This window comes from Notamacropus eugenii, chromosome 5, assembly GCF_028372415.1.
Source record: "Notamacropus eugenii isolate mMacEug1 chromosome 5, mMacEug1.pri_v2, whole genome shotgun sequence".
NCBI lineage: Eukaryota > Metazoa > Chordata > Mammalia > Diprotodontia > Macropodidae > Notamacropus > Notamacropus eugenii.
The window spans coordinates 388,707,375-388,722,993 of record NC_092876.1 but is presented as its reverse complement, the minus strand read 5'-3'; the positions used below and the strand labels follow the sequence as shown (position 1 = coordinate 388,722,993).

At 35.4% G+C, this 15,619-nt stretch overlaps 1 protein-coding gene across 1 annotated transcript in view; it reads right to left on the bottom strand.

Moving 5' to 3' along the window:
- Window positions 1-15,619, bottom strand: part of LOC140506844 (neuroligin-4, X-linked) — a 446,694-nt gene that overhangs the window by 403,703 nt on the left and 27,372 nt on the right. The window lies entirely within an intron of this gene.

Genomic DNA, 15,619 nt, shown 5'->3' with positions numbered 1-15,619 from the left:
GTTTTCCTTAAAGAAATGTACACACCCTTAAGTTGAATCTGCATTAGGAACATCTTCTCCAGTATTTTAAGACTAGAAAACCAATAAATCAAGTACTGAACTGTAGTGTCTGCCAATATCTGAGGCATAAAGACTCCTATCAAAAATTTAAGAATCAGTTCTGATGACCCAGGTGAACCTGGCTCCAGCATATCCTTATAATGTTTGTCAAATTTGACTGCTTTGTCAAGTCACTTTTGCTTGACTGTGGCTTGCTAGAATTTTCCACTAGTGCTCCCATGATACTGGGGGCAACACCAAAGGCCTGCAGCACACTAGATGAACCCCAGTGGCAAGAGTAGACAAGGGTCACACAGAATGTATTATAATTTATAATATTAAAACTACCTAACATATGAGAAAACAAATCTTTTTTTATATGTAAATATGCTTTAATTCTCAGGAATTTCAATGCAAAAGGAAAAATGGGGTTCCTGTCCAGTCACTGAGTTGTTTCTGACCCCATGAACCCTAACACACCAATTCTGTCCAAGAGGTTTTCTTGGTGAAGATACTGCAGTAGTTTTGTCATTTCGTTTTCCAATGGATTAAGGGAAACAGATTTAAGTCACTTACTAGAGCTAGTAAGTGTCTAAGGCCAAATATGCATTCAGGTCTTCCTGACTCTAGGCCCAGCATTCTATCCACTGAGCCATCTAGCTGCCCCAAGTATAGGGTAGAACTATGAAAAATATGGTGCGAAAATGTTTCAAAAGTAGGAAATGAAAGAAATCAAATGTCTACAGACTATACAGAAGCCCCAAGCTCTTAACATAGGGATACTTTTTCAACAAGAGATTTGTGAGAAGTAGTACACGGCAAGCATCGAATAATAGGCAGAAGTAACTGGTAACTAGTGGATAGAGCACTAGACTTGGAATCTAGAAGTTCTGAGCTCAAATTCCACGTGGACACTTACTAGCTGCATGATACTGGGCAATTTAATTTCATTTAATTTCTATCTGTCACAGTTTCCTCAACTGCAAAATGGTGATAATAATAGAACCTATATCTCAGGGTACATCTCAGATTGAATGAGATAAAATTTGTAAAAAGCACTTAGCACAATGCCCGGCACACAGTAAGCACTATATAAATGCATATTCCCTTTCCCTCTAAAGTCAACAAAAATAGTATCAATTATATCCTAATAGGCCGGAAAATAAATGGCTACTTTTTGTGGAAGTCATTTCTTTTTTTTTTTAATTCAGTCAATTGTTTTAATATTAATTGCTTTTACATCACTTTGTAACATGTCCAATTTTTCTCCCCATCTCTCCCCTCCCTCAAACCCTAATTCTTTGCATTCTGATTACCCCTTCCCTCAATGAGCCCTCCCTTCTATTACATCCCACCCTTCCCTTATCCCCATCTTCTCTCTTCTCTTGTAAGGCAAAATAAATTTCTATACCCCATTACCTGTGTTTCTTATTTCTCGGTTGTATGCAATAATAATTCTCAACATTCACTGCTAATACTTTGAATTCCAATTTCTCTCCCTACCCCCCCTCCCTCCCCAGCTCCACTGAGAAGGCAAGCAATTCAATACAGACTAAATATATGTTGTTTTGCAAAACACTTCCATAATAATCATGTTGTTTAATACTAACTATATTGCCCGCTATCCTACTCTATCCCCCCTTATTTTTTTTATTTGTTTATTCCTTCATTTGACCTTATCCCTTCTCAAAAGTGTTTATTTCTAGTTACTCCCTTCTCCCATTTGCCCTCCCTTCTATCATTCCCCTCACCCCACTTGTCACCTCCTCCCCTACTGTCCTGCAGTATAAGATATATTTTCATACCAAATTTAGTGAGCATGTCATTACCTCCTTAAGCCATATGTGGAGAGAGTACCTTCACTTTTCCCCTCTCCCCTTCTACCTTTTCTCTCCCATTGAACAAGATTTTTCTTTATGTCTTTTATGAGTTACAGCCTGCCTCATTCCATTTCTCCCTTTCTTAACCCAGGATTTTCCTCCCTCACCCCTTAATTTTTATTTTATATCTGTTTTGGTTTTTTTGTTTATTTGTTTTTTTGTGGATATCATCTCTTCCGATTCAACACAGCCTGTACTCTGTGTGTGTGTGTGTGTGTGTGTGTGTGTGTGTGTGTGTGTGTGTGTGGACAATCCTTCCACCTACTCAAATACTGAGAAAAGTCTCAAGAGCTATAAATATTTTCTTTCCATGTAGGAATGTAAACAGTTCAGCTTTAGTAAATCCCTTATGATTTCTCTTTCCTGTTTACCTTTTCAAGCTTCTCTTGATTCTTGTGCTTGAAAGTCAAATTTTTCTATACACTTATGGTCTTTTCAATATGAATGCTTGAAAGTCTTCTATTGTTCCCTTGACTTATGGAATATCCTATTCCAAGTCTTTCGATCCCTTAATATTGAAGCTGCCAGATCCTGTGTTATCCTGATTGTATTTCCACAATACTCCAATTGTTTCTTTCTAGCTGCTTGCACTATTTTCTCCTTGACCTTGGAACTCTGAAATTTGACCACAATATTCCTAGGAGTTTCTCCTTTTGAGTCTCTTTCAGGAGTTGATCAGTGGATTCTTTCAATATTTATTTTGCCCGCTGGTTCTAGAATATCAGGACAGTTTTCCTTGATAATTTCATGGAAAATAATGTCTAGGCTCTTTTTTGGATTATGGCTTTCAGGTAGTCCCATAATTTTTAAATTGTCTTTCCTGGATCTGTTTTCCAGGTCAGTTGTTTTTCCAATGAGACATTTCACATTATCTTTTATTTTTTCAAAATTTGGTTTTGTTTCCTAACAACTTGGTCTGTCTCATAGTCATTCTTTTCCTTGACCTCAATTCTCTCTTTCAGAGAACTATTTTATTCAGTGAGCTTTTGAACCTTCTCCATTTGGCTTATTTTGCTTCTTAATGCCTCCTTCTCCTCATTGGCTTTTTTGACCTCTTTTTTCAATTGAGTTAGCCTCTTTTTAAAGGTGTTATTTTCCTCAGCATTTTTTTTTTTTGGTTCTCCTTTATCAAGCTGCTAACTAGCTTTTCAAGTTCTTCTACTGCCTGAGCTCAGTTTAAGTTCACTTTGGAGGCTCTGGAGGCAGGGGTCTTAACTTCCTGTGACAGTGTGCCTTGTTCTTCCTCATCTGAAAGGATGGGAGGAGATACCTGTTCACCAGGAATGTTCTATGGTCTTATTTTTTTCCCCTTTTTGGGCATTTTCCCAGCCAGTTACTTGGCTTCTGAATCTTTTGCCAAGAGATTCGACTTAGCTGCTCGGTTCCCCTGGGCTTTGGGTGGGGGCAGGGCCATCACTCAGGACTGGGGTTTAGATCAGCTTTTCTCTACCACCAGAGGCTTTAAACTGAGCTGCCTGAACAAGGGACACAGGTTGCTTCCAGGACTCTGTAGCTGCCTACGGTCTGCTGCAGTGGCCTATGCTGTCACTTGGGGTTATTGCTGGAGAAACCCTGTTCCCTCTTACCCAGCTGGGAAAGCCCTCTCCCACTGATCTTGTGGGTTGAGGTATCTGAGACCTTCCCTGCTAGGAACTCTGCCCTGGAGATCTGTTCAGGTCCTGTTCCTCCTGGTGCCGCATGGCCAGGGCTGTGCTCTGTTCTGCTCAGCGTCCTGTGAGATAGACCTTTCCCTGTCTGCCTTCCGGGTTACCTTTGGCTGGAAACCTCTTCTGCTCTGTTACTCTGTGGCTCCTGCTGCTGTAGACTTCATTGGTAGTCATTTTTACAAGTATTTTGTGGGCTGTGGGGGAAGCGCTACAGTATATGCATCTTTCTACTCTGCCACCTTGACTCTGGCTGGAAGTCATTTTTTAATCTCCTCTCTCTTTGTATATTCAGGCCACTGATTTGTTAGAGCACAGATTAAAATCATTACTGAATTAGGGGAAAAAAAAAGAATAAAAATGAAAAGATACTGTATTCCAATGGGGTAGCTCCAACTTGATCTATTTAAAGGTACAGTTGCTACCAAGTACTACTATGGTATCTCATCATGGAATAAAGGTGACCCTGAGTTTATGAAGACTAGAGTGAACTGAAATCTCTGACAAGTTCCACCATGTTGTATAGGTACTGAGTACACTCCAGGGAGCAGACTGAATCTACTTTCTAAGGACAAACCCTCCTCCCCCAGTTAAGTACAGAAAGTCTTCTCACTAGTATGCTGATAAATTCAAGATGAATGATTCAGCCATTATAACTCACAAAATGTCCCTCATTCCTGCATATTCCTTGAATAATTCTTTAGTGATGACGACACAGTGGCAGAAAACAACAGATGGAAATAATCACACAGCTTTAAAATCATAACCAAAAAAGTTAAAGCTTTAACTCAGCTACTAATATTCTAAACTCAAAATGCCATTATCTAATGACCAATGAGTATAGAAACAAAAGCATGAACTGAATTGTATCAATCCAGATATTCGTGCTATAACTGAAACCAGAAGAAACAGAACAGATTTAGCTAAAAAGAAGGATGATTCACAAGTTTTCCTTGAAGAAGCTTATAAAGAATTTGGTAGAGATGGTTTCATATTGTTCCCAAAGGCAACAAGAAACATAATTAAATGGAATGGTTGTCTTACATTATAGTGCTCACCACAAACAGAATTGTTGCATATGTACCACTGTTTCAGAGGATGAAGCATAAAAAAAATTTGTAGACCATAATAATATGATTCAAATAAATATGGTTCAAATTAAAACAAAATATACATACTTTCATTCTCATTCAATGCAAAGATGAGAATGAGAATAGAAGAAAAGTAAATTGGACAAGATAGTTCAAAAATAAAGAAAGGCCAAAGTCTTGTTGACTACCTAGAAGGCTCCTGCCTATCATAATGAATATTTTGGGAAAAGAGTTCTTAGGTATTAGATATGAAAAGCAGCCAATAACATCACCAAAAAAAACTCCACAAGAATGATTATATTTTAAGAGATGGTAAATGACTCATATATTAGAGTCATTCCTGAATTAATAATGTATAAAGTCAGACTGTATTTTTTAGGGTAAAGATCAAGTTTATATAAAGATAAGAAAATAAAAATGGGAAAAAAGATAAGGTATGCAATTAAAACATCACCCTAATCTACTTACAGCTACTGATGATATAAAACAGGATATGGATGAAAGAGAGGATACAGGTGCATGTTTGTATATAGACATTTGTGTTCCCATTAGAATATAATGCTTTATAAGGGCAGTTAGTTGAGACAGGTTGGATTCAAAAAGACTTGAGTTAAAATCAAGCTTCTGAAACCCTACAAGCTGTGTGACCATAGAACACAACCCTCTCTGCCTCATTTTCCTCAACTATAAAAAGGTGACAATAATAGCAGTTGCCTGTCAGGTTAATAAATGAGATAATACTTGTAAAGTGCTTTTCACAGTGCTTGGCATATTGCAGGCATTATATAAATGCTTTTTACCCCTGCCTTCATGCTCCCCACCACACCTTGACTGCAGGGACCACTTTTTAGCCTACTAAGTGATTACTGATCCATTTAATAGTGATTAGGCCAGCATTTTCATCACCAAAAACATTTAGATCCAATATGAAATGTTGCCAGTTACCCTTGCCTAAGTAAGTTAGTCAGAGAACCAGGATACCGTAGTGGATAAAGGGCTGGCCTTGCAGACAGTTAAGTCCTGAGTTTAAGTCCTGCTATCTAAGCATGCTGTGTGTGTCCCTGGACCAATCACTAAACCTTTCATTGCTTCCAGCAACTCTATTAGATGAGAAGTGACAGAAAAATTAAGCAACTTGAAGAAAAAATTGTAATTGAGGCTTTGTCCTTTGAACTGATAACACTTAGTGCAGTGTCTGGCATATAAGAAGCACTTAATAAATGCTTAATAAATGTCTGACCACATTGAACATTCCACTCCCTGAAAAATTAAAAATGAGTATCATTCTGAAGGCAATGGAGAGGTGAATAGTGTGTCTGATCACATTGTCAAGCTTAAACAATAGAATAAGACACCAAAGAATTTTACCACTGACTGGTTCTTTACCCAAGGTGCTGGATTTTAAATGACAGCTTACTGGTAACACACTATGCCAAGAGAAATAAAGGAAGACATAGGTGAATCAGATGTCATCAAGACAACATGGAGGTATTGGATGCAACTTGCATTATTGAAATACAAATCTGCATTGATAAGATCATAGATGTATTTGTAAATCAATTGCCATAATAAAGAAACCAAAAGAACCTAGAAATTACCTTAAACAATCAATACTTGTCAAGTTGGAAGATATGGCAATCCAAAACAATGCCTCTTTAGAATATAAGTTAATTTGTAAAATCTTTTATGGAGGAATGCAGAATATTGTGAGTAAGTAAAATTGCTACTTAAAACAGCATGAAAGTATGAAAGATAAAAAAAATGATCCTCAAAAGTTGGACAGAAATCCAATGAAAACCAGATGATGTCAAAGAAATTTAAGAATGAAAGAACAAAATTTTAAAAATGAAAAAACAATGGAAAAATATTTAAACATTTTTGTAATTCTCAATAACTAACACACATTGCCCTCTATGCTGCACAAAAACAGAAATATCAATAAATATCAGTAAAAAAGCAAAATAGGAATAGCTGAACTAGATACAACACAATTTTGAGGCGATTGAGGGGTTTCTTTTCAAGGTATTAAATGTTTCAAATAAATCAAATACCTTGGAGTCCAGTGGAGGTAGGTGAGAGAGAGATGCAGGGCTCATGACAGTAGCCACAGCTACTCCTGGGGCCATCAGCCCACAGACTAAATGTTTGAAAATCACCTACTTGAACTTCCAGGAGCCTAAATAGTGGCGTAAACTGTAAGTGCTCTCACCCTCCCCTTGTTGATCTTGAAAAACCCAGAGAACATTGTCCCAGGAAAAATCCTGAAATAGTGAGACCAGCAGAAGGAATAAAGCAGTCTTTTAGCTCTGAAGGCCAAGGACATCCACAGAAAGAGTCCGTCTTGCTGTGGCTGAAAGGGACTAGGACAGATTGAGAAGTATCCCAGAAAGTCCCATATCAGTGGACCATCAGGAGATCCTGATCCCTAGAGGGGTGCAGCTGTTAAGCACCAACATCAGGACCCCAGGCATGCCTTAACACAGCCAGGGGAATTGGGCAGACATGAGAGCAGACAGAGGTCCACCAGCTGCTAAGCCTGTCCATGCTCTTGTACAGCCCTAGGGGAGGAGGACTCCAGTGGGCAGACAACCCCTTCCCCACACCTAACACCCTGAGTTTCAGTGTAAGCCCATGAAAACTCAGAAGACTTCAGTTGGCCTCAGCCATGACATATACCTGCCAGCTCAGCACCAGGTAAGTAGCAGCATTATATAGCTTCTAGCTGAAAGAACCAAAGGCCACAACACACAAAGTCAGTACTAGGCCCCAATCTCCCAGCATAAGAAACAAGAGACAGAGTCCACTGTGCTCCAGAAGCAGAGATCCACTTCAAAAGACAGGAAAAAGGCAGTCAACATGAGCAAGAAGCAAATTAGAAAACCAAAAACCATGGAATCTTATTATAGAGACAAGGAAGATCAAAATATGAATCCAGAATATGACAACATTAACATCATACCCACATCTGAAACCTCAAAAGGGAATATAAAATGGTTCAAGCCCACAAAGCATTCTTGGAAGAGCTCAAGAAGTATTTTGAAAGCCAAATTAGAGAGGCAGAAGAAAAACTGACCAATGATTTAAAAATACAATTGGCAAAAAAAATTCACTGAAGAGAAAAGCTCTTTAAAAAAGTAAAATTGACCAAATGGATAAGGAAGTGCAAAACCTAACTGGAGAAAATAACTACTTAAAAGGAAAAATTAGACAAATGGAAAAGGAAGTACAAAAAATAACTGAAGAAAAATGTAAAATATCTAATGGAAAAACAACTAACTTGGAAAATAGATCCAAAATCTAAGAATTATTGGTGTACTGGAAAGCCATGATGAAAAAAAGAGCCTGGATAGAATCTTCCAAGAAATCATCAAGGAAAACTTCCCTTGGGCCTTAGATCCAGAGGGCAAAATAGTCATCAAAAGAATCCACCTCACCTCTTTAAAGAAATCCCAAACTGAAAATGCCAAGGAATGTTGCTGCCAAATTTAGGAATTATCAGGTCAAGGAGGAAATAGTGCAAGCAGTCAGACAGAAATAATTCAAATATTGAGGAACTACAGTCAGGATCATACAGGACCTTGCAGCTTCTACATTAAAAGATCAGAAGGACTGGAATATGATATTTTGTAAGGTAAAGGAGCTTGGATTACAACCAAGGATAAACTACCCAGCAAAACTGAGTATAAGCTTTTGGGCAAGGAGATGGACATTCAATGAAATAATTCCAGACCTTCTTGATGAAAAGGCTAGAGCTCAATGGAAATTTTTATCTTTAAATACAAGACTCAAGAGAGGTATAGGAATGTAAACAGGAAAAAAAAAAAAGGAAAAAAAAACCTTGTTGTTCAATAAAGGCAAACTGTTTATATCCCTCTATGGAGGATGATACTTGTTAATCTTGAGAACTGTATGTTTATTATAACATTTAAAAAGGATATATATAGATAGAGGGCATGAGTGAATATTAACTGACATGATTTTAAAAAACCTAATTAAGGTGGGCAAAGAGCTTGTAATGGGAGAAAAGGAAAGGAGGAGACAGAAAAAGGTAAATAAAATAACATGTAGAGGCAGAAAAACCTATTATACTAGAAGGAAAGAAAGGAGGGAGATGAGTACTGTTTGAGCCTTACTCTCATTGAATTTGGTTCAAGGAGGGAATAACATACTTAGTTAAGTACAGAAACCTAACTTGCCCTACAGGCAGTAGGAGGGGAAAAGGAAAAGAAAAGGGAGGGGGTGGTTAGGAGAAAGTGATGAAGTAGTACTGGAAAAGGGAAAGAAAAAGGAGTGGGGATGAGAGAAGAGAGGGAAGATTGAAGGAGGAAGTGGTCAAAAGTAAAGCTCTTCTGAAGAGAGGAAGGGAAAAGGGACAAATTAAAGCATAAATGGGAGAGAAATAGGATGGAAAGATACAGACAGCAATCATAACTGTGAATGTGAATGGGATGAACTCTCCCATAAAACAGAGGCAGATAGCAGAATGGATTAAAATCCATAATTTTACAATATGTTGTTTACAAGAAACACATTTGAAATAGGGGGATAAACTTAAGGCTGGAGTAGAATACATTATGCTTCAGCTGAAGTAAAAAAAAAAAAGCAGGGGTAGTAATCCCAACCTCAGACAAAGCAAAAGCAAAAATAAATTGAGACAAGGAAGGAAACTATATCCTCCTAAAAGGCAATATAGACAATAAAGTAATATTATTACTAAATATATGTGCACCAAGTAGTAGAGCATCCAAATTCTTATAGGAGAAGTTAAGGAAGTTACAGGAAAAAAGAGAAAGCAAAACGATAGTAGTGGGGGACCTCAACCTCTCCCTCTCTGAACTTGATAAATCTAACCTCAAAATAAACAAGAAGGAAGTTAAGAAGGTGAATAGAATTCTGGAAAAGGTAGATATGATAGACCTCTGGAGAAAACTGAATGATTATAGAAAGGAATACATATTTTCAGCAGTTCATGGCACATACACAAAAACTGATCACGTTCTAGGGCATAAAAACCCCATAATCCAGTGCAGAAAGGCAAAAATAGTCAATGCATCCTTTACATACAATGATATAATAAAAATCACATGTGATAAAGGGCCATGGAAAGACAGACCAAATTTAATTGGAAACCAAATAATCTAATTCTAAAGAATGAGTAGGTCAGGTCAATAACTTCATTAAAGTGAATGACAATAATGAGATAAGCTATGAAAACTTATGAGATGTAGTCAAATCAGTTCTTAGGGGAAGTTTTATATCTCTGAATGCTTACATGAATAAAACAGAGAAAGAAGAGATCAGTGAATTGGGCATTCAACTGAAAAAGTTAGAGAAAAAAACAAATTGAAAATCCCCAACTAACTACCAAATTAGAAATACTGAAAACCAAAAGAGAGATTAATAAAACTGAAATTAAGCTCCTCTCCATACTATTTCCTTCCCATTTATGCTCTGATTTCTCCCTTTTCCCTTCCTCTCAGTTGTCATTGAATTGATATTCAACACTGAACTAATAAATAAAACTAAGAGCTGGATTTTTGGGGAAAAAAACAATAAAATTGATAAACATTTGGTCAATTTGATTGAAAAAAGAAAGAAGAAAACTAAATTACCAGTATCAAAAATATAAAGGGTCAATTCACCTCCACTGAAGAGTAAATTAAACTAATTAGAAATTAGTTTGCCCAAATGTATGCCCATAAATTTGACAGTCTTAGTGAAATGGAGAATATGTACAAAAATATAAATTGCCCAGATGAACACAAAAGGAAGTAAAATACTAAAATAATTCCATCTCAGAAAAAGAAATTGAACAAGTCATCGATGAACTCCCTAGGAAAAGAATCTCCAGGACCAGATGAATTTACAAGCAAATTCTATCAAACATTTAAAGAACAGTTAATTCCAATACTATATAGACTATTTGAGGAAATTGCCAAAGAAGGAGTCCTAGCAAATTCCTTTTATGACACAAATATGGTAATGATACCTAAACCAGGAGGAGCCAAAACAGAAAAAGAAAATTATAGACAAACATCCCTAATTAATATAGATGCAAAAATTTAAATATGATATTAGCAAAAAGATTATAGTAATTTATCATGAGAATAATATAACTTCATCAGGTAGAATTTATATGAGGAATGCAGGCTGCTTCAATATTAGGAAAACTATCACCATTATTGATCATATCACAGTAAAACTAACAGAAGTAATGATTATCTCAATAGATACAGAAAAAGCTTTTGACAAAATGCAACATCCATTCCTCTTAAAAACACTGCATGGCATAGAAATAAATGGAGCCATCCTTAAAATGCTAAGTAGCACTTATGTAAAACCATCAGTAAACATTATATGTAATGGGGATAAGCTAGATGTATTTCCAGTAAGATCAGGGATAAAATAAAGATGTCCATTATCATCACTGTTATTCAATATAGTACTAAAACAGTGAGCTTTAGCAATAAGAGAAGAAAAAGAAATTGAAGGAATTCGAATACGCAAAAAAAGAAACTAAGTTATCACTCTGAAGAAGATATGATGGCATACTAGAGAATCAATTAAAAAACTACTTGAAATAATAAACAATTTTAGAAAAGTTGCAGGATATAAAATAAACCTACATAAATCATCTACATGTCTAGATGTCACTACCAAAGCCCAATAGCAAGAGATAGAAAGAGAAATCCCATTTAAAGTCTATAGTTGTAGACACTATAAAATGTTCGGGAATCTCCCTGCCAAAACAAACCCAGGGACTTTATGAACACAATTACAAAACACTGTTTGCAGAAATGAAGTCAGGTCTAAATAACTGGAAAAACATCTGATGTAATAAAAATGACAATTCTATGTAAATGAATTTACTTATTTAGTGTCATATCAATGAAACTACAAAAAAATTATTTTATAGAATTAGAAAAAATAATATTAAAATTCATCTGAAAGAACAAAGGCTCCAGAATATCAAGGGAATTAATGAAAAGAAATGCTAGAGAAGGTGGCCTAGCCATACCAGATCTTAAATTGAATTATAAAGCAGCAATCATCAAAACCACTTGGTACTGGCTAAAAAATAGAGGGGAAGATCAGTGGAATAGGTTAGACACATAAGACCAGTAATACTAAATACTAAATAGTAACTGTTTCTCTTTTACCCAAGAACCCTAAGGGTCTTCCCCTCCCAGTTTGATTTTGCTGTTGTTGCTGTTGTTAAAAGTGGGCATCTTTTGAGTAATTACTTAAAGAAGCCTATTCATTGAATGGGTGTATTTCACCCACCTGATAAGACTTCAGCCTAAAGTGGCCAAGGTCTCCCACTGCATCCTGGGTCATCTCCAGTCATCCTGATGAATATCTGGCCGCTGGACCCAGTTGACTCTGGAGGAGAAAGTAAGGCTGGTGACCTTGCACAGCCCTCCCTTACTCAAATCAAAGTCAACTGCAAGTTATGTCATCATCTTGATGTCAAGGTCCTCTTCAAGAAAGAAGGACAAACACAACAACAACCATTGTAACAGTCTACTGTTTGATAAGCCCACGGACCCCAGCTTCTAAAATAAACTTACTGTTTGACAAAAACTGCTGGGAAAACGAGAAAAACTAGAAAATAGTATGGCATTAGGTGGGAAAATTAGTGGGCATAAGTCAATGCCTGACACTGCATACCATAATAAAATTCAAATAGGTGCATGATCTAGGCATAAAGGCTGATTGGGGAGAAAGAAATAGGTTATCTGTCATATTTATGGAGAACAGAGGAATTTATAACCAAACAAAAGATAGAGAACATTATGAAAAGCAAAATGGATAATTTTGATTGCATTAAATTGAAAAGTTTTTGCATAAGCATAGCCAAGATTAGGAGGGATTAGGAGGGATGCAGAAAACTTGGATAGAATTTTTACAACTAGTGTCTGTGATAAAGGCCTCATTTCTAAAATATATAGAGAACTGAGTCAAATTTACAAGAATATAAGTTATTCCCCAACTGATAAATGGCCAAAAGATATAAACAGGCCGTTTTCAGAGGAAGAAATTAAAGCTATCTGTAGCCATATGAAAAAATGCTCTAAATCACTATTGATTAGAGAGAGGCTAATCAAAACAACTCTGAGGTACCACATGACCTCTATCAGATTGGCTAACACTACAAAACAGGAAAATGATAAATATTAGAGAAGATGTAGGAGAGTTGGAATACTAATTCATTGTTGGTGGAGCTGTGAACTGATCCAACCATTCTAGAGAACAATTTGGAACTATGGTCAAAGGGCTATAAAACTGTGTATATCCTTTGACCTACAAATATCACTGTAAGATCTGTTTCCCAAAGATAGTTTTTTAAAAGTAGGGTAAGAAACTATATGTACAAAAATATTTATAGCAGTTCTTTTTGTGTTGGCAAAGAATTGGATATTAAGGGGATACACATTAATTGGGCAATGGCTAACAAGTTGTGGTAGATGATTGTGATGCAATATTATTCTGCTGTAAGAAATGACAAGCAGGATGGATTCAGAAAAACCTGAGAAAATTTAAATGAATTGATGCAAAGTCAAATGAGCAGAATCAGAACACTGTACACAGTAACATCAATATTGTAACAATGATCAACTATGAAAGACTTAGCTACTCTGATCAATACAAAAATCAGAGACCTAAGATGAAAATTCCAAAGGACCAATGATGAAAACTACTATCTTCCTCCAGAGAGAAAACTAATAAACTCTGATTGCAGCTCAAAGTATACTTCTTTCACTTTATGTTTCTTGCTTTTTATTTTTTTGCAACATGGTTAATATGAAAAAAGCACTTAAAATACCATCTACATTAATCAACGTGGCATTAATTTTTTTCTTCAAAAAATCTACACAAACTTTAGGGGCAATCTTGACAAAGGTATGAAAACAGAAGGAGATTTTCATAATATCTAAAGATATTTTATGGTCAACATTTTAAAAATTAAACAACTGATTGGAAAGTGCAGAGAAAACAAGATTCCACTGTGCTTATTGTTCACTACAAAATAGCACTTGATGTGTTAGATAAAAATGCTGCCATTGAAGCTCTTTTTCAACAAGGTTTGTACCAAGCATATATCAAAATCATACAAGATTCTATGAAAGATAAAGTGACAGAGATAACTTTGTCCCACTACCCTGATGTTGTTAATATGAAGAGCCATAAAACAGAAAGATTTATGCTTGATAAAGATGTCCCATTTACCAAAGCCCAGACATGAAAAGGAAGGGGGATTTCCTTTTCCCTCAATACTTCTGTTTTCAGATGACATTGGGCTGTTTGCATAGAAACCTAGATATTACATATGTATTCATATATATGTAAATATGATAAATATATGCATGTATGTATACACATATATGTATATGTTTTTTTGTGTGTGTGTGTGTGTGTGTGTGTATACACACATATCTTGGAAAGATACTGGCAGATGGACAATTAACTGAGCCTAGATTTAGACAAGAAGAAGATAGTGAACTGGAATAGCTTTGGAAAATTGAATAGTGTTTTTAATGACCTCAATCTTCTTCTTGAAACAAAATCTCATATATTTAACATTAATATTCTAGTGTTGCTTCATGATTAGAAATCATAGAATACCACCATCTGTGAGATTTTAACATTATAGTCCACTCAAAAGGCAACAGAAAAGTACAAAGTAGGCAAGAATTGAGTGCAAAATGTTAACAATGAATTATACTGGAGTCAGAAAAGTCATAACAGAAAAGTATATGGAAAGCATTTACATATATATGCATATATATATATATATGAGAAATACATGTTATATATATAACAGAAAAGTATGTGTATATATATATAATATCTATCTGTGTGTATATGTCTTACTTTTCTGTTTTATATATATATATATATATATATATATATATATATATATATATATATATAAAACAAAAGTAAGATGGACAGCCCAAGTATTTCACTGATATGCCTACAATGGCAAGAAATAAATAAGAAGGTCCCTAGCACTCTAAGTAGAAGCACTATGGTATATTTATGAAAAAGCACAGAGAAGAGTTATATAGCATAAAAAATCACGGATGGTTAGTTATATGCACTGATGAAAGTAGTACCCTCAATCAAAGTTTAATCAAAATAGCAAGTCAACACTTGACTAGTACTTACATACTATCTCATTTGAGCCAAAAAACCTCAACCAATCAACAACATTCATGAGTTAAAAGACTACAGGTATATTATTTCTATTTTGCCTACTTGAAAATAGAAAAGTTAAATGCCTTGCTCACAATCAGACAGCAAGTAGGTGGCAGATATGAGCTTTTTATATAGATCTTCATGACCTGAGGTGCAGTATTCACACAGTTATATCACACCATCCCCAAGTTTAACATTAAAAAGTCTGAAATATAATGTATAGGGAATTGACATAAATCTATTTATGCATAGTCAAAGTATCTAAATAAACAAGAAATAAAACTATCAAAAACCACATAAAAAAACTGTTGAAAATCACGAATAACCAGAGAATCAAAAAGTCAGATAACTACAATCTACCATCCATCAAATACTTTTAAAAAATGAGGTGGAAAAAAATTAAAAGCTAAATGTATCTGTATGAAGACTGATACAATAATTGGCAGCTGGAAGAGCTATAAACTCGTCTAACTTTTACAAAATAATTTGGAAGTATTTAAGAAATGTTACTAAAAATGTTTATAGTCTTTGTATTCCTGCATTTAAATTCAAAGATGTAAAAGATTTTTAAAAAAGGTCCTACATGTGCCAAAATATTTATAGCAGTTCTTTTTTATAGTAGCAAATATTGCAATCAAAGTATGTGCTCAATTTTTGGGAAATGATTGAATATTCTTTTAATTGATAGATTTTTGTTTTGACACTTCAGTAACTCCTTAACAAAGACTCTCAATACTATTCC